The following is a 19,571-nucleotide window of genomic DNA, read 5'->3' as shown; positions in this document are numbered from 1 at the left end:
ATTAAACTCTGAATGTAAATGGCTTAAGCTCAATCAAACGTCATAGATTAGTAGACTGGATTAAAAAACAAAACCCATCTGCTTATTGTCTGAAGGAGACACACTTCAACAAAGATCAGTGGAAACTATATCGCATGGGTTTCGTTGTTTTCTGTTGTTTTCATCTCTTCAAAACACTTCCTTCTGATTAAATCATTCAATGACTCCTAGATCATGAAGTGGCATCATTTTCTTCAAGAAGGTTCTTGATTTTCATTTCTTCAACTACACATTAGCCATTTAATAGCATGTTGTTTAACTTCTTGATGTTGTCAATTTCTTTTTTCTTCCAGATGTTGATTTTGTTTTGGGGCTCTTCATTTAAGGGGATGTATCGTAGCTGTGTAATGGAGACTGTCATATCTAGTAACATGTCATTTAACTTCAGGCATTGTAAATTTCTATTTTTCTTTTTATTGTTGATTTTGTATCATGACTTTTCATTTTAAGGGGATGTTTAGTAGCTGTGTAATGGAAACTGTCATATCTAGTAACATGTCATTTAACTTCATGGCATTGTAAATTTCTTCTTTCTATTGTTGATTTTTTTTTAAAGATTTATTTATTTTTATTACAAAGTCGGATATACAAAGAGGAGAAGAGACAGAGAGGAAGATCTTCCGTCCAATGATTCACTCCCCAAGTGAGCCGCAATGGGCCGGTGCACGCCGATCCGAAGCCGGGAAACAGGAACCTCTTCCCGGGTCTCCCACGTGGGTGCAGTGTCCCAAGGCTTTGGGCCGTCCTCGACTGCTTTCCCAGGCCACAAGCAGGGAGCTGGATGGGAAGTGGAGCTGCCGGGATTAGAACCGGCGCCCATATGGGATCCCAGGGTGTTTAAGGCGAGGACTTTAGCCGCTAGGCCACGCCACCGGGCCCCTATTGTTGATTTTGAATCATGAGTTTTCATTTAAGGAGACGTACAGTAGCTGCGAAATTGAGACTAACATTCAGATGTGAGGATATAGTGTGGTATGCGTTTCTGCTTCCAGACAAAGATGGGCTTACAATGAATCTGTTTACTATATCTTGACAATAGGATTCTGGACTCTCTGCCAGTGTCTATACCCGCAATGATGGACATATGACTGAGTATGAAGAACTATATGTTAGTAATGATATAGAGGAACTGGGGGGGGGGAGGAACTGGGGAGAGGATAAGGCAATATGAAACTGTATTATAAAGTAATAACAACAATAATAAAATGTATTAAAAAAAAAAACTGTGAGCTTGCAAGCTTAATGGCCAACTAATGGCCCCAATCCCCATAAACCAAGGCCCCAGACTTACTAACCCATAGATGATTCAAGGCAGGGGTCTGGTTGTCACAGGTGGTGCCAAGGTTGGAGTCCAGACCTGAGGAGAGCAGGCAGGGGCTGGCAAGCCGAGACAAGCAAGGAATGCGTAATCCTTCCTCACTCACCTGTTGTAAATTGTGCCCCTCTTGAAGCTATATCAAACTGCCCCTAAAGAAAGCTTTATAATTATACTGTTCAGGGCCCGCACTCTGCGGTCAAGTGGATGCAACACCATGACAGAAAAGGTCTGTGCCAGAGCTTGTGGCTGCTTCTGTATAAAGCAGACAGCTTTCTCGCATTGTCCTTTACAATCCTGAAATATTAGAGGTCTGTTTCTTTTCTCTACGCCTATTTCATGCACCCTTCTTGAGTTCCCAACTTGGCTGCAGCTGGCCTCGGGCACACTTGGGCAGTAGCAGGCGACAGTCTAAGCACGTGGGGGTCTGCCTCCCCATGGGAAACCTGGATGGAGTTCCAGGGTCCCGGCTTCAGCCTAGGCCTGCCTCTGCTACTGTGGACAGTTAGCGAGTGAACTAGCAGATATAAGATGTCTCTAGCCCTCTTTCAAATAAATTTTATTTTAAAAAAATAAATAAATGCAAAGTAAAGTTACAATATGTCATTTTTCTTACTTCCCAGAGACACTGAGATAAGAAGCCTGATTACATGGCCTACTGATCCCATACATTGAGATGTAAATCAATAGTTATGAAAAACACTTGGTACAGTCTATAAAACTTGAAATATATATATATGTCTTAGCAATAGTTCTATAAATTTATCCTCTTCTATATCTACATAAGGAATATTCAAGGTTATACATGGAACCATTCATTGTAAAGACAGAAGACTGGAAATGACTCAAGCAATAGCCAATTCGACCACAATAATCGCAATACATTCATGTAGTAGAATACTACCAGCCACTACAGACTGAAGTCCCTCTTCATGTTCCTGCATGGGACACACTCTAAGTTGTTACATGAAACAAAGAAAAGTGTGAGAACAGAAGAAAGGGATTGTCCATCACCTCTGCCGAAGGGGCCTCTGGCAACAGGCAACATTCCTTATCTTCGTACCCTTTCAGCTTACATGGTCTTGGTTCAGAGTGTTCTCCAAGTCTTGTTTACTAATATGCACATTATTTTGGTTTAAAGAAAAAAAAAAGAACCATGACCCCTCCCCACCCAAAATATGAATCGCATGGCCACTTACCTGGCCCAACTTCTTTAACCTTTCTTTCACCCAAGTTCTAAGACTTGGTGACCAGTCTGTCCAACCATACCCTAAGTGGTAACCAAGTCCCCAGTTTTAAGTAAACTAGTGATCGGCTGTGTCCCTGCCTGGGTTAGCAGCTAAGGCAGCAAACTGCAGGGCTTTCTACCCTTTTCTATTCCTCTGCCTTATATATCATGTTCATATCCACCTATTCAAAACATACTTATGAAAGCATCAAGTCTTTAATGCTGTCACAATGCTGGGTAATGAATGGGCGGGGTTGTCAAACCCCCAGCCCTACAACTGCCAGAGGGAGTCCCCTGAGGGCTACTGAGGTGTATAAAATGGTTGGCAGGGTCCTCCATGAACAAGCCACTGCAGTCTGACAGTGCAAACATGTGATGTAGCAATAGGGGTCCCAGAGGTTCTCCTAGGGCTGGACCACTATACTTGCTGCACACAAGAGAGCTAGGCCAGGGGGTGAGCCAGGTAGGGATGCCTGAAGGATCTCCTGGGTCTGGGCTGTTGCACCTGTCAGTGCACATGGGGCCAGGGAGTGAGGGCAGGCCAGGCCAGGATGTAACACCTGCTGGCACATGCAAATGTCAGGTCAGGGACTCTGGAGGGATACCCAGTTCAGGCCAAGGTACCTGTCAGTGAGCACAAGAGCTCGGTTTGGGAAGACTGGGCCAGGCCACTGCATTTGTCAGTACAAACAAAACTGGGGCATGGGGCAGGCGGTGGGGTGCGGACTAGGTTATCACTGCAACTGCCACCGCACATGAAAGCCTATCTGGGGACTGGCCTGATAGCGGCCCACAGCAGTCCACCCAACTAGGGAGCCACATACCTACATGCAAGAACCAGGGCAGGGAACAGACTGGTCGCAGCACCTGCCACAGTGCACAGCAGCCAGGTCTGGGGTACAGCCTAGAAGAGGTTCAGGGGGTCTCCCCAGCTAAGCCACTGCATTTGCAAGTGCCTCGAGAGCTGGGTCTGAGGGCAGGCAAAGGGAGGCTGCAATCCCCATCAGCATACACCATAGGTTTGAGGGTCAACCTGTTAAGAGCTTCTAGAGAGTCACCTTGACCAGGCCAGGGCACCACCACCTGCCTCAGTTTGTGGGAGCCACTCAGGCCTGGCATCAGGCTGGGTTGGGTTGTTATACCTGCTGATGTACACAGGGGCTAGGTGTGGGAAATGGCCTAGTAAGCACTCAAGGGTCACCCAACTGGGCCACTGCATCCACTGGCATGCGGCAGGGCCGGGTCAGATGGAGGCACCTGAACACTCACAGGAACTGGGGCTAGGAGCTAACTGGAAGGGACTCTGAATGGGCCCACAGCCCTGCCAATGCACCCACAGAAACATCAGGATCAGGCAGCAGCATCCACCCTTCTCCGAGACCTACAGTCAGAGGTGGGCCTAGCAGGGTGACCTGGTTCCAAGTGGGTCCCAGTCTCAGGGAGTGGATCCAACTGTGGAGCACATGCTGTGGGACTGGGCCAGCTCCACTGCTGACTCCAGAGACAGGATGGAAAGCACATCAGAAATAAGACAGCCAGGTACAACACTTCAGGCCAAATTAGAGGGAAGAACCCAGGCCTGTGGACACGGACAAGCAACAAGAAAGAGTCCTGTGGGGATTGATGGAATAAGTTATCTCTTGTCCAATGACCCTTCAACACCTGCAGGCATCATCCCGAGTTCTGAGGCCCCTGAGAAGGCATCAATAGACCATCTCCATTCCCAGCCACTGACGCTGACCAAAATGAGCAGCAGACACTTAAGTCCCCTCCCTACCAGAGACACATCTCTCACCCCTCCTCCCCTCCCGGACCCTCTCCATGCATACCAGAGGACCACATGAGTCTGTAATCTTAAACCTTCACCTCTGTAATGAACATTAACAAGTGATTATTTTGTTGTAAAATAAATAAAATGTATCATCCATACTAAGGACAGAGAAAAGAGCATTAGAAAGCATTGTATTTTTTTAAAGATTTATTCATTTTATTATAGCCAGATATACACAGAGAGGAGGAGAGACAGAGAGGAAGATCTTCCGTCCAATGATTCACTCCCCAAGTGAGCTGTAACGGGCCGGTGCGCGCCGATCCGAAGCCGGGAACCTGGAACCTCTTCCGGGTCTCCCACGCGGGTGCAGTGTCCCAAAGCATTGGGCCGTCCTCGACTGCTTTCCCAGGCCACAAGCAGGGAGCTGGATGGGAAGTGGAGCTGCTGGGATTAGAACCGGCGCCCATATGGGATCCCGGGGCGTTTAAGGCGAGGACTTTTGCTGCTAGGCCACGCCGCCAGGCCCAGAAAGCATTGTATTTTAAACAACTTTTTCCATAAATACTTGAACTTCCCAGAGATAGGAGAAAATACCTGGCTACTTCTAATAAATCCACAACATCCAAACCTGAAAACCTATCTACCAGTGTTCAGGGAAGAATTAGCCAAGGAGGAGATTAAACCACAAGCAGCAATTTCTGAAATCCTGGTAGAAAAGGAGTCATGCCAGAGACAAGCAGGTGTGATTTCTCACATGCAGAAGGAGGGGATTCTGGCTTATTTACACAGTGGCGGCAGGACGGGGCAGTGACCCCAGGTGCCAGATGACAACAGCATATGACTCAACCTGCTGGGAATTATAAGGGATTGGTAAGATTCATCTTTACCCCACTCTAACGAAATGGGCATCGGGGAAGAAAGGAAGAAAGTGAACCTGCTGAGGGGCCAGTTCAAAGCCCAACAGCAGCAGTGGAACCACTAGAATGGGCTGGCTTCTGGTCCCAACCCACAGCCACTTCTCATGTGCAAGACAGGAGCAAGAAGAGCAGCAGGGACGGGGAGAGAAGGGCACACACTCACAGGGGCTCTCCCAGGCTCACAGCAGCAGGGGTGGGGAGGGACGGGCACGCACTCACAGGGGCCCTGCCAGGCTCAAGGCTCGCTCATAGCAGCAGGGGCAGGTGTATCTGCTTTCCTTCCCAACAGAGTGACTGGCATGCAGGAGGGACAAAATGACAACAGCCACATCTCACTAAGTCATCACACAGACTGCCCCTCCCACCCTGAGTTTCCCAAAAGTTCAAAACAGCAGGTGGAGAAAGACATAGGGGATAATGATAAATGCCCCATCAGGTTGTCACCAACTAGACTCGTTTTAAAATGTGAACTGCAAATGAGACTTCGAATGGCAAAAAGATCAAGACCCCACAAGCAGTATCAAGCTGAAGTTACAGAACAGACCCAACAGCCCCAGGGGCAATAAACGGAGGCCTCAAGGGGGGAGGGGGTGTCCAAAGGCCACTGCAAGCAGAACACAGAGTGGGTGGAGGCAGGCCATTCAACGCACATGCTCAGTCGCTCACCTGGAGTTCATGGACCAAAGTTCAGATGGCATGGATGCACTCTGCTCTAGGCCCTCACTGAGCACAACCCAAACCCTGGGCATCAGGAAGCAAGTATGAGGAGACAGAAAAGTGGAAAGAAGGCAGCAGGCCCATGAGGGATGACACAGGCTGAGTGCTCTGCACTAGGTGCTAAAGCAGGCAGCAGCCAGAAACACCAGTGAGGGTGAGGAGGAATGCCCCCGACCCCTGAAAGTCAAAGCATAGGGGGAAGGGTCGGCATGACAAGACACCACTGTATTTAGTGGGCGTCATTAAAGTAGGGTGGTACAAAGCCAGCTGCCAGGCCCGGCGGCATGACCTAGCAGCTAAAGTCCTCGCCTTGAACGCCCCGGGATCCCATATGGGCGCCGGTTCTAACCCTGGCAGCTCCACTTCCCATCCAGCTCCCTGCTTGTGGCCTGGGAAAGCAGTCGAGGACGGCCCAATGCATTGGGACCCTGCACCCGCGTGGAAGACCCGGGAAGAGGTTCCTGGTTCCTGGCTTCAGATTGGAGCAGCACCGGCTGTTGCGGCTCACTTGGGGAGTGAATCATTGGACGGAAGATCTTCCTCTCTGTCTCTCCTCTCTGTATATCTGACTTTGTAATAAAAATAAATACATCTTTTAAAAAAAAAAGAGCCAGCTGCCTCCAGCACCTGCTTGTACCCAGAGAAGGCCAAAGAGATAGGTGGGATTGCTACCCCAACCACCCAGAGATCAAATCCCACCCCCAACCACATCAGAGCAGATGCAGGTGGCACCTAAGCCCCTGGAAGGGTGTTCCACATGGGAGCTATCCAGTCAGTGAGAGCTGCACCTGCACCAGGAGCCCACCCCACAAGCTCTGATGGCAAACATCAGAGCAACTTCCCATGTGGCACATGGCCCTCTGCACAACAACTGGACAGCCTCTTCAACACAGATCCCTCAAGCGCATCCCAGAGAAACAGACTGGCTTGCACAAAACCTGCCCACGATGATTAAAGCAGCTTTAATTAACCAAACCTGGAGACAACTGGTCACTTACAAAGGGGGGAGTGAAAACACCGGGCTCTGCCTATACTGAGGAATACTAGCCAGCAATGGAGAGGAACAGAAAAGTCTGCACCAATCTCCCGTAAATCCCAGGGGCTGGTGTTGCAGCACAGTGAGCAAAGCCGCCAACCGTGACCCCAGCACCCGTGGGGGTGCTGCTTTCAGTCCCAGCCACTCCACTTGCAATTCAGCTCCCTGTTCATGTGCCTGGGAAAGCAGGGGAAGATGGCCGAAGTCCTTGTGCCCCATGCCCATGTTGGAAACCCAGAAGAGGTTCCTGGCCCCTGACCAGTTCGGTCATTGTGGCCATTCGGGGTATGAAGCAGACAGAAGAGCTTTCTGTCTCTTTACCCTTTTCTCTCTCTCTATCTAACAACTCTGCCTTTCAAATAAATACATCTTTTTTAGAAATTAATCCCAGAAGGTTACATATTGTATGACTCCATTTATATAACATTCTTAGAATTACAAAAACTAGTCAAATGAAGATTTGGAGTGAGTGGGAGACTACCACCACAGGATGTGAGCACGGATCCCTTGGGGGTGGGAACATTCTGGATCTTGACTGTGACCATGTCTATGCCCTGATGTGATACCGGACTAGAGTTACGCAAGGAGAACACAGGGAAACTGGGTAAAAGAAGAAAACATGTCAAAAATTTAGTCAGAAAGAAGTAATCAGGGTGGGTGTTGGATGACACACGTCAAGGTGCCTGGTCTACACCCTGGTGTTGTTCACAGTCCTAGCTTCCCGGCAACATGCACCATGGTAGACCCAAACCGAGGTCCAGACCCTGAGCCATTGTGAGCATTTGGGAAGTAAGCCAGGATAAGATATATGTCTGTCTCTGCAACTTATATAGAGAAAAATATAATATCTAAGCAAAAATAAAAACTAGCTGGTCAGAGCTAGAAATATTCCAGTGTGCACTGGGAACCCAAGGGTAAGTGCAGAGCAATGTTACGTGTCCCAACAACAAAGGCACACATGGTCTCGCCCACATGAGGTCAAACAGGCATCTTATCTGTCAAAGGCCTGTATTTATCATGGCAAGTTAAGCCACTGTCCACAATGGTGACATCACATACAGGCACCGGTGTAATTCCTGGCTGCTCCACTTCTGATCCAGCTCCCTGCTAACACACTTGAGAAAGCAACAGGAGATGGCCCAAGTGCTAGGTCCCTGCACCCACATGGGAGACCTGGAAGAAGCTCAGCCTCCTGTCCTGGGCCTGGCACAGTCCTGGCCATTATGGCCATTTGGGGAGTGAATCAGCAGACGGAAGCTCTCCACCTCACTCCCTCTCCGCAAGCATGCCGAAGAGAGCAGGTCAGGCCCTCCACACACAGGGCTGAGTGACGGCACTGCTGTCTGTGAGTGACAGACAGGAGCAGCTTGGGCCAAGCTTGGGCCCGGGTGCTTGTCCCAGTCAGGCTGGACAGTTAGCCTGGGTACTCAACCCTGCATCAGGAAAGTGATGGACTCAGCAGTGTCCACTCATCAGCACAAGGAGATGGTGACAGGAAGGGATGAGTCACGAACAGTGATGCCAGAACCACACTCTTACCCTCCAACAACAGTACACCTTCCAGGATGGGTGGAGGCTCTCAGGGGCCTCCCAAAGGGTCTCCTGCCACACACTTATCACCCCTACCTGCCTGCTCTCCTACGCTCAGGCAAACTCTTCCTAGAAGTGAGTTCAGTCAACTGGAACCAATAGCTGAGCCAACCACTAAGATCCCCCCTTCCCATGGATGCAGCAGAGAAGACGAGGAGGGCTGGAGGTGGGGCAGGCGCTAAGGAGCCAGCCTATAAGGGTCAGGGGTCAGAGGTCAGAAGTCAGAAGTGGAGGTAGGAGGCATAGGCCCTAGTTGCAGACCACAACTAGTTCAGCAGAGCAGTGCTCTGGGTGCTTCAGCAGGGCAGAGCCAAAGGCAGGAGGCTTCTGGAAGGGTCCTTGGAGACAGGTAAGCTCCCAGCAGCCAGATGGAGTGGAGGACCAGGAACAGAACCAACACAACCTCTGGGACAGCTGTTGGGGATGGCCACACTCCAGAGAGGTGACACTGTGGGCAAGCAGGCTCACTGACAGCTTGTGCAGCTGGGAGGGCTTGCCATCGGCTTGGCATGTGACAGAAAGGTAGAGCCACAGGAGGAAGGACAGCTGTGACATGTTAGCCAGCTGAAGGCAGCCTGATAGCACAGAGCTTGCAGAGCAATGGGACAGTGTCTGGCAGCTGAAGACATGCACCCTGCAAGTACTTCTCAGAGGCACAACAGACCAGCAGACTGTGATGGGGAGACCTGGAAGCGCACCTGTCATTCCCGGTGCACCCTGGAAGGCACCACAGCCAGCATCATGGTCCCCAATGCACATTCATTCGTCAACAGCTCACATTCCACCAATCATCCTGATTTCACTCCAGAAATCAGGCGCCAGTCATTTTTAAATCTTGAACTAGTCAACTACAGACAAGCACAGTCCCATGGGAGAGGTCCAACAGGAGACAATTTACACAGAAAGTTACTACACAATGCTTACATCTACACAAAAATGTAGAGAAACATAAAAAAAAAGTGGGGCAGGGGGTAACAGGAAAATAAAAGGTAAACACCAACCTTGGAATGGTGGTGGCCCTGGGGTGGACTGGAAGAATACCAGGACTCCACACCTGCACAGAGATGCTCACGGGAAGACCTTCCACGCATCTTTCATGCTTTAGCACAATACGCAGGCAAAATGACTGTTAAGCCACTCACAAGAGAAACCAGCAGATGGAATCTGCTGCAGACATCAGGGTAGGGTGGGATATTCTAAGCCCACCCCCGGTGCTCCTCACAGCCTCACACCCCCACCCCGGTGGAGCCACCGCCAGCTATCAAGCGTGGCAGGACAGACATGCTGCTCTGAACCTGCCTCTCCAATCACCCACTCTGGAATCAGTTCCTGAGTCCTCAGCAGCTGGCGGGGCATGGAAACAAGGCTGAGGCTTCCAAGGGAGGAAGGAGAGGGGCCAGCCAGAGCCTGTCTCCAAAGACACTCGCATCCGCAGACAGGTGGCCTCTACTGCCTAAGACATGGGCACAGATTCACCACTGACCAGAGGCGTACAAACCTGGGTAGGTGACCCACCAGGCCCCGGACAGGGTACAAAGCACAGACAGCAGGAACCCAGCACAAGCAAACTTCTCTCACCGACAGACTCTTACATGGCTGGATGAGGACTGCAGAGTGGCAGAGTGGTGACGTCAAACCACCAAGCCTGCTGCTGCAAAGTCCCCAGCCTCCCACTTGTAAGAGATACCAGCCAAGAGGCAGCCCTTTTCCAAGATACACAATTCCCTCCACTGGCTGCACAGCCACGGGGACCTTCAAGCACACAGCCACACTCCCCGGACTGACCTGCTGCTCTGATCTCCTCCACAACACTCTCCAACTGCTCAGAATCAAAGTGACTCAGCAAAACCACAAAATGAGTTTTGACACTGGGGGACAGCAGCCTGTGGCTGTCCCAAGCGCCAGAGACACATCATCACTGCGCTGTCAGCCACCAAGCAGCAGAGCACAGCGGGGCGTGTCCACCAGGGTCTGGAACTGGAAAACACGCTGCTAATTATAGCGCCCATGTGCGGGGCCTGGGAAGGCGCCCTCTGTCACTTCCTCTTACTCATGTCCTGCTGTTCCACGTGGATCCCCCAGACATCATTCCCTACCTGGAAGCCCCCTGAGGCAGACTATACAAGACAGCCAGGATGTGCGTAGACAGCCACTTCCTCACAGGGCACCACACAAAACACTAGGCCGGACACCACTCACGAATGGGTACCCAGAGGCTGCTGTGCGCACAGCGGGCAGGTATAGAGCTCCAGGCAGTCCTGTGTCAGACCCCCATGCTGGCACCCTGCCTGGGCCTCTGAAAGGAAACTTGGTAGCCTCCTCCCATCTCAGAGCAGCTGGAGCCTAGGACAAGGCACCACCACACTCTAGTTGGCATGTGCCGCCCAAGGCAAGGCACTCTGCCCTGACTGGGAACTCAGGAAGTGCAGGCCTGGAGCAAAGCCAGCTTCATCAGAAGTTAAAGTCACTTGTAATCTAGTACAACAGAAACACTTTTAAAGGAACAAACAGCAAAATACAGTAAAAAGTGAAAGTTCTACCTAAAAATGGAACAGGACCAAGACATTCAGTGCGAATTATCTATTTAAATGCCTACACTGCTTCCTTAGGCTCTGAAAGGTGCCAAGTTATGGGAAAACCTCTGTGACCAGCACCATCTTGGGAGACAGAAGCAGTGTTATCACCAAGGATGGAGGTGGTGACGAGCATGCAGACACAGATGACAAACACAGCCACCCACAGCAAACACTGGCAGAGGCCAGAGGACAGCTAAGTCACAGCCATGTCTCAGGACACCTCACAGCCAATCTGGTCTAGGGCTGATGGGAATTCCCATTTATGGACACAGAAAGATGCTCTTAACATCACAAATTTTAAAAGCAAGTCAATTATACAGTATGCATCACTGATCTCATTTTTTGGAAAATGGTTTTTACTGATAAAAGTGGTTTCTCAAACATGGTGTGACTTACATTTGGGGCCAGGTGATGCTTGGCTGGGGAGTGTGAGGCAGCGCCCTGGACTCCCCCCGCCAGCCAAAGCAGTGTGCGTTCCCTGCCAGGCACTCTTACCCCTACCTCTGTCTGATAATCGCCAAGTTTTAAACCATGCTTTAAATCAAGAATCTCAGTGATGAGACATCTGAGTAGTGTCTGTTTGGGTTTTTTTTGTAGCCAATTCTCTTTCATGAATACATAAATTGTAGCCCAGCACAATGGCTCAGTGGTTAAATACCCACCTTGCTAGCGCCAGAATGCCATGTGGGCACCATTTCGTGTCCCAGCTGCTCTATTTCCCATCCAGCTCCCTGTTTGTGGCTTGGGAAAACAGTAAAGGGTGGCCCAAAGTCTGGAGTCACCGCCCCCCCAACGCCCCCGCACCTGCTTAGGAGACCCGGAAAAAGCACCTGGCTTCAGATTGGCTCATCTCCAGCCATGGCATCCACTAGGGGAGTGAACCAGAACAGGAAAGGTCTTTCTCTCTCTCCTCTCTGTAAATATGTAGGCAAAGACTCCTCCTAGACACTAGGGAAAGGCCCAGTCCAAAGTACTCTGCCCGCCCTCACTGATTCCTGTGCCCAGTTTGTCCTAAGTAGGCTGTACAGGAGCAGCACCTCAGACTACCTTTTCATCAGGCTGGGTGCCACGTACCATGTCTGATGCCAGAAGAAAGCCTCCCTCGTCTAGAGCCACCCCTTCCTAATTGAGGTGGACATTCAAAAACGGCCATCCCTTTCCCTGGCCAAGCTTAGAATGGCTTCCCTGACCCTCCTCATTTTTTTAAATGAGAAGTAATTCCAACCACAGGTTTTTACATTTTTAAAAAATATATTTATTTGAAAGGGAGATTTACAGAGAGGACAGAGAGAGAAAACGACTCATCCATCTGCTGCTTCACTCCCCAAATGGCCGCAACAGTCAAAGCTGAACTGATATGAAGCCAGGAGCTTCCTTCAGGTCTACCACGTGGGTTGGGGAGCCCAAGGCCATTGGTCACCCTCCTCTGCGTTCTCCGGCCACAAGCAGGGCTGGACTGGAAGTGGAGCAGCCAGAACATAAACCAATAACCCATATGGGATGCTGACACTGTAAGTAAAGGATCAGCCTGCCACTGTGCTGGTCCCAGGATTTTCAGATTTAAAAGTCTAGAATATGGCCCGGCAGCGTGGCCTAGTGGCTAAAGTCCTTGCCTTGAAAGCCCCGGGATCCCATATGGACGCCGGTTCTAACCCTGGCAGCTCCACTTCCCATCCAGCTCCCTGCTTGTGGCCTGGGAAAGCAGTCGAGGACGGCCCAAAGCCTTGGGACCCTGCACCCACGTAGGAGACCCGGGAAGAGGTTCCTGTTTCCAGGCTTTGGATCGGCACAGCACCGGCCGTTGCGGTCACTTGGGGAGTGAATCATTGGACGGAAGATCTTCCTCTCTGTCTCTCCTCTCTGTATAGCTGACTGTAATAAAAATAAATAAATCTTTAAAAAAAAAGATTTAAAAGTCTAGAACACAAAAAGGCTAAAAATATGCTTCCATTGTCATGTCCTGACTCAAAGATCTGTGCCAGGGCCAGGTACACATCACGGGAATCTAGTGGAGGGGTCCAGCACCAGGGCGGTTCAGGGCAGTTAGCCTGACTCCGGATGGCACAGCTGTGGCACCGCCCATGTGGGAAGAGGGACAGAAAGGCTTCCCAGAGGTGCCAAAAGGACAGACATTGCTTCAACAACAACTGCCCAGGGCCAGAGGGGCTGACCAGTACCAGGATAATCCTGCTCCCATCGCCCACAAACAGGAGTCAGTAGTAAAGGACAAGGAGAATGAGCTGTGCTGTTGGTGCATCAGGGGAAAGCAAGGCCTGCCGCACCAGCACCCCACACAGGGGCCAGTTTGTGTTCTGGCTGCTCCACTTCCAATCCAGCTAACTGCTAACACACTTGGGGAATTAACATAGGATGGCCCCAGAGTCCGACTTCTGGCCCACGTGAGAAATCTGGCTGAACCTCCTGGCTCCGGTTGTTGTGGTCATTTGGGAAGTGACCCAGAGAGTGGAAGCTCTAACTCTGCCTTTCAAAGAAACAAATAAAAGTTCTCAAAACGGCAGTGGCAGGGCCCACCAGGATAGCGTAGTGGTAAAAGTCCTCGCCTTGAACGCCCCGGGATCCCATATGGACGTCGGTTCTATCCCCGGCGACTCTGCTTCCCATCCAGCTCCCTGTCTGTGGTCTGGGAAAGCAGTCAAGAACAGCCCAAAGCTTTGGGACCCTGCACCCACATGGGAGACCTGTAAAAAAAAAAGCTCCTAGATCCTGGCTTCAGATTGGCTCAGCTCCAGCTGTTGCGGTCACTTGGGGAGTGAATCACAGAACAGGAGATATTCCTCTCTGTCTCTCCTCCTCTCTTATATCTGCCTTTCCAATAAAAATAAACAAATGTTTTAAAAAAGTAAGAGTGACAGCAGCGGAATGGGGAGACCACAGTGCTATGGCATGGCAGGTTGATCTGCCCCCAGACACTGGCATCCTTAAGAGCATTGGTTCAAGTTTTGATTGCTCCACTCCAGTCCAGCTCCCTGCTAATGCACCCAGGAAACCAGCAGCAGATGACCCGGTGCGTGGATCCCTGCACATACATGATAAACCTGGAGCAAAGCCTGGGATCCTGGCTGCAGACCAGCCCAGCACTAGTTGTTGCAGTCATTTGGGGAGTGAACCAGCAGACGGAAGATCTTTGCCTGTGTCTGTTGGTCTGTCCGTTTCTCTCTCTCTCTGTGTGTGTCTAACTCTTTCAAATAAATGTTCTTACAGATAAGATGGCATATGAAATACCCACCAAACACATGAAACACAAAATATATCTGTTTTAAAAAGTCAACATTACCAAAAAATTGCAAACTGTCAAAACAAAAACTCACCCTCACAAAGCGTCACTGGAAAAATCTATCAAACATCACAGAAAGAAACACACCAAAACTACACAAACTTGATTAGAAAAAAGAGAAACACCAACCCTCCATCCTTACCTAAAGTTGGCTTAACCTAAGTACCAAGTCCTGTCAAAGACATGGGGAAGGAGAGAGAATTAAAACGAGAAAGCAAGGCAACACAACTCAGTATCCCCTGTGGATAAGAACAGAACCCTGAACAAAGTGATGGCACAGCACACCTACCCAACACAGCCACCACAGACGCTCAGGGCACACGTCATGAACAAGCACATTAACCTCAGCAAAGTAAATTAGGTTTAAACTTTCCAAAATAACTTAGTTTGCACTTTCAGCCAGAGAGGGAGTGAGACAGAGAGAGAAATCGCAAGATCATTTCAGTAGATACACAAAAGCAAGCACAACAACAAAGACCCTCCTCCAAGGGAGGAAGGCTGCCTCCGGCTTACCACGCCCCTTTTGGGTGGAAGACTGAACTGCTTCCTGCCACAGCTCTCAAGACCAGAGAGGATTCCTGCTTTTACCGTGTGCACTCCCTCGTGGCCTGGCCACTGCAGCCTTCGCAACAGGGCAAGGAAGAGAAACCAAAGGCACTGAGGTGAGAGGAAGCAAGCATCACTGAGACTAGGGGGGAGGGAGTCACACTGTTCCTATGTACACACATTCTAGGACATCCACCAACCACACCACATTATACCACCAGCCACCACCACATCTACCACCATACTACCAGCCACCACGACATCCACCAACCACAACACACTACACCACCACATCTACCACTATACTACCAGCCACGACAAAATCCACCAACCACAACACACTACACCACCACATCTACCACTATACCACACAGCCATGACAACATCCACCAACCACAACACACTACATCCACTAACTAAAAAACAGAATGCAGAGGTCACGAAATCATTGTATTTTCTGTGAGCAGTAAATAATGAGAAATAAAACAGTTACAAAGTCTACTTATCTAATAGGAACAAAAACTAAATTATACAGGAATTAACAAAAGACATTAAAGAGATTTACACTGAAAACCAAAGTTACTAGGCTCAGTGCAATGGCTCAATGGCTAAATCCTCACCTTGCAAGCACCTGGATCCCATATTGGTGCCAGTTCATGTACCGGCTGCTATACTTCCCATCCAGCTCCCGGATTTATAGCCTGGGAAAGCAGTGGAAGATGGCCCAAAGCCTCAGGACCCTGCACCTGCGTGGCAAACCAAAAGAAACTCCTGGCTCCTGGCTTCCGATCAACTCAGCTCATCTCTGCTGCCTCCATTGTGGCCACGTGGGAAGTAAGCCAGAGGATGGAAGATCTTTCTGTCTATCCCTCTCTCTGCAAATCCAACTTCTCAATAAAAATACATAAATAAATATTTTGGTAAAGTTCTTTCTGCCTCTCCCCCTCTCTGTGTAACTCTGCCTTTCAAATAAGTAAATGTTTAAATAAAATATGGTGCTAAGCAGGGTTAGGGTACTCAACAGACCAATCAAATGCAAGAGAACATAAAGTCTAGAAATAAAGTCAACTGACTTGTGAAAAAGGTAAATGAAATGTCCTCTCAAAAAAGGCCACTGAAAAAATTGCACATCTTTATGGGAAGAAGTGAACAGCAACTCCCCATTTCATAATACACAGTAACTGACTATCCATCAATTGTAACTCTAACTGTAAAACCTGAAACTTCTATAAAGAAAATTTTTCACATGCTATTAGATAATTATAAAAAATTGAGGAGTTTAAATTTTTTAAAAGATTGTTATTATTGGGCCCGGCGGCGTGGCCTGGCAGCTAAGGTCCTCGCCTTGAAAGCCCCGGGATCCCATATGGGCGCCGGTTCTGATCCCCGGCAGCTCCACTTCCCATCCAGCTCTCTGCTTGTGGCCTGGGAAAGCAGTTGAGGACGGCCCAAAGCTTTGGGACCCTGCACCTGTGTGGGAGACCCGGAAGAGGTTCCTGGTTCCCGGCTTCGGATCGGCGCACACCGGCCCATTGCGGCTCACTTGGGGAGTGAATCATCGGATGGGGGATCTTCCTCTCTGTCTCTCCTCCTCTCTGTATATCTGGCTTTCCAGTGATAATAAAATCTTTTTTAAAAAAAAGAGATTGTTATTATTTATTTTAAAGAAAAGTGAGAGAGTAACAGCAATCTTCCATCAGCTGGTTCACTCCCAAATGGCCTCAGCACCCAGGGTTTATCCAGACCAAAGTCAAGGACCCAGAAGTCCATCCGGTCTTCCACACGGGTGGCAGGAGCCCACGTACTTGAGCCATCCTCCACTGTCCTCCGAAACACATTAGCAAGGGTCAGAAGGAAGCAATGCAGCCAGGCCTCAAGACTCCAGCCAGCACTCTGGCATTGCAAACAGCAGCTTAACCTGCTGCAGCACTGGGGCTACTGTGTTGCTACAGCATCCCATATGGGCACCAGTTCGTGCTGGTTCGAATACTCCACTTCCAATCCAAATCCCTGCAGAGAATGGTTAAAGTGCTGGGTCCCCCACAGGGAGATGAAGAAGAAGCCCCTGACCTCGGACAGGCGCAACTCCGGTCATTGCGACCATTCTGATAATGAGCCAGTAGACAGAAAAGCCCTGTCTCTCCTTCTCTATAATTCTGAATTTCCAATAAAAATAAATTTTAGAAAAAGAAACAAAAAACCAAAACTGAAAAAAAAAAATTGCTGCACCACCATGCCAACACTGCTCTAAATTTAGCTGAATTGGTTTTTTAAAGGTAAACCACAAACTGGGAGAAACATTCACAAAGTCATCAAGTGGGAGGCACTGTGGGAAACAATGTCACTGCTGGAACATCCACAGTCCAGGGATGGAGCCCCACCTTCCTGCTAATGCACCCAAGAAGGAATTAGGTGCTTGGGGTCCTGCCATTCCCCTGGGAGCCCCTGATGGAATTCCTAGCTCCTAGCTCCAGCCTGGCCCAATCCCAGCTCTGGCAGGCAGCTGGGGAACCCATCAATGCATAGAGAATCCCGCTCTCACACTCTCTCCCTCGCCCCCTTTCTCTGTCATTCTGCCTTTCAAATGAAGAAAACTAAAACAGAAGATTTACATTCAGAAGATACAAGGAAAATAACACAACACAAAAACAAATGATTTTAGCAGACATTTCACAAAATGATACACAAACAGCCAAGAAACACAAGAAAAGACACTGATTCACTTCAAAAAGCTCACAGACAATGTGCATTTTATTTCCAATCTCCTTTGTTTTAGGCATCAGAAAAAACAAAACCTTCGGTGAGATACCACCACACATCTCCCAGGAGGACATGGGGCAGGAGCTAGCCCGGCAGCTCCAACACCCCTGGGGATGCCCCAGCCTGAGTCACAGCCCACTTCCAATTCCAGATTTCTGCTGATGTGCACCACGGAGAGCACCAGGTGAGAGCTCAGGTGAGTGAGTCCCTGCCACATACTTGAGAGATCCGGCTTCAGTTCTCAGTGACTAGCCCTCTCAGCCTGGCCCAGCCCTCACTACTGTGGATAGTCAAGGCATGAGCCAGCAGTTGGAAGACCTCCCTTACCCATCCACCAATCTGCCCAAACTTAAAAAAAAAAGTATGTGCTTAAGTAAAATCAAATTAAAATGACTTCACATACTAAGGGTTGATAAGGGCACTCTCAGACACAGCTGGTAACACTGCAGAGTAGCCTGAGCCCAGCACAGTAGCCTACTGGCTAAATCCTTGTCTTGCAACAGCCAGGATCCCACATGGACGCTGGGCCAAGTCCTGGCTGCTCCAGCTCCCATCCAGCTCCCTGCTTGTGGTTTGGAAAAGCAGTAGAGAATGATCCAAAGCCTTGGGACCCTGCACCGCACAACTCAGCTCTGACCGTTGTGGCCACTAGGGGAGTGAACCAATAGACGTGAGATCTTCCCCTCTGTCCCCTTCTCTCTGTAGATCTGACTTTCCAATAAAAACAAACAAATCTTTAAAAAGACTCCCAAGTGGCCAAATTGGAGAATAGCAGTTTCTACAGCTCTGCTACTACCCCGTTCCCTGATTAATGAAGAGACCTGCACACAAGTGGTCACAGCGGCTTCTCTGTAACTTGATCTGGGGGCCACCTGGAGGCCACCAACAGGACACACACGATGGAGCACAACTTCGTAATAACAGGGAAAACACTCCATGCAAAATTCTCAAAACAACTGTGCTTAATCCAGAAAGGCACACACTGTAATGCAAACTACATTACTCAGTTATAGTATTCTTTAAAGAAACGTGAACTACTCTGCAATGACAGAAACACATTCATGTCTGCCTAGGAAGGAGGGTAGAGGGAACTGACCAAAGTATTAGTCACCTTCCTGACGTGGCAACATCTTTAACTTGTGAGAGAATTCATCAAGCTGTGCACTTTTAATATTGTCATGTACTATACAGAAATTATGCCTCAATTAGGCTATAAAAACCTGATATGAAGGTCAACATATTTCCGTGCACTGACATACTCCTTAAAGAGCAGTATGATCCTTTCTCTGAATGACCAGGGTGACCAGAGAACTTATCACCCAAGCCAGGAAACTTGTGCAAGTCACAGCGGGTGCTAAAAATAATTAACGAATGTTCAGGCATCTGTGACCGTTGCGGAAGCTGGCACCGCCCTGACCAATCAGCACACAGAGCTCCGGGAACAGCAAACACCCAATCTCTTCTTGATAGGATTAGAGATTTCCTGAATGAAGCCCAAGTTCATCCCTCAGGAGACAGAGCTAGCTACCCCCAGGTCAGACGCTGCACCTGTGCCCTTGGGAGAAACAACCAGACTGCAGCCTCCAGTCCAGTCCTCTGCCCTTCCTGGGATGATGCAGAGCGACCCCAGGAGGGGTGGGGTCAACCCCATGCCTACCTAGACTCCAAGTGCCTGACTATGCCACCCCAGCCTCCGCTGACCTTTGTGACCAGTCAATGCACAGGCAGCACCAACAGAACCCCTTGCAGGAAGGCAAAGTCCAGCCCAGCCCTGGAAGCAG

At 49.4% G+C, this 19,571-nt stretch overlaps 1 protein-coding gene across 4 annotated transcripts in view; it reads right to left on the bottom strand.

The window, feature by feature from the left end:
- Positions 1–19,571, bottom strand: part of DGKD (diacylglycerol kinase delta) — a 103,746-nt gene that overhangs the window by 34,277 nt on the left and 49,898 nt on the right. The window lies entirely within an intron of this gene.

This window comes from Ochotona princeps, chromosome 5, assembly GCF_030435755.1.
Source record: "Ochotona princeps isolate mOchPri1 chromosome 5, mOchPri1.hap1, whole genome shotgun sequence".
Classification (NCBI taxonomy): Eukaryota; Metazoa; Chordata; class Mammalia; order Lagomorpha; family Ochotonidae; genus Ochotona; species Ochotona princeps.
The sequence above is the reverse complement of the archived record's forward strand: the minus strand, read 5'-3'. Positions and strand labels throughout refer to the sequence as shown.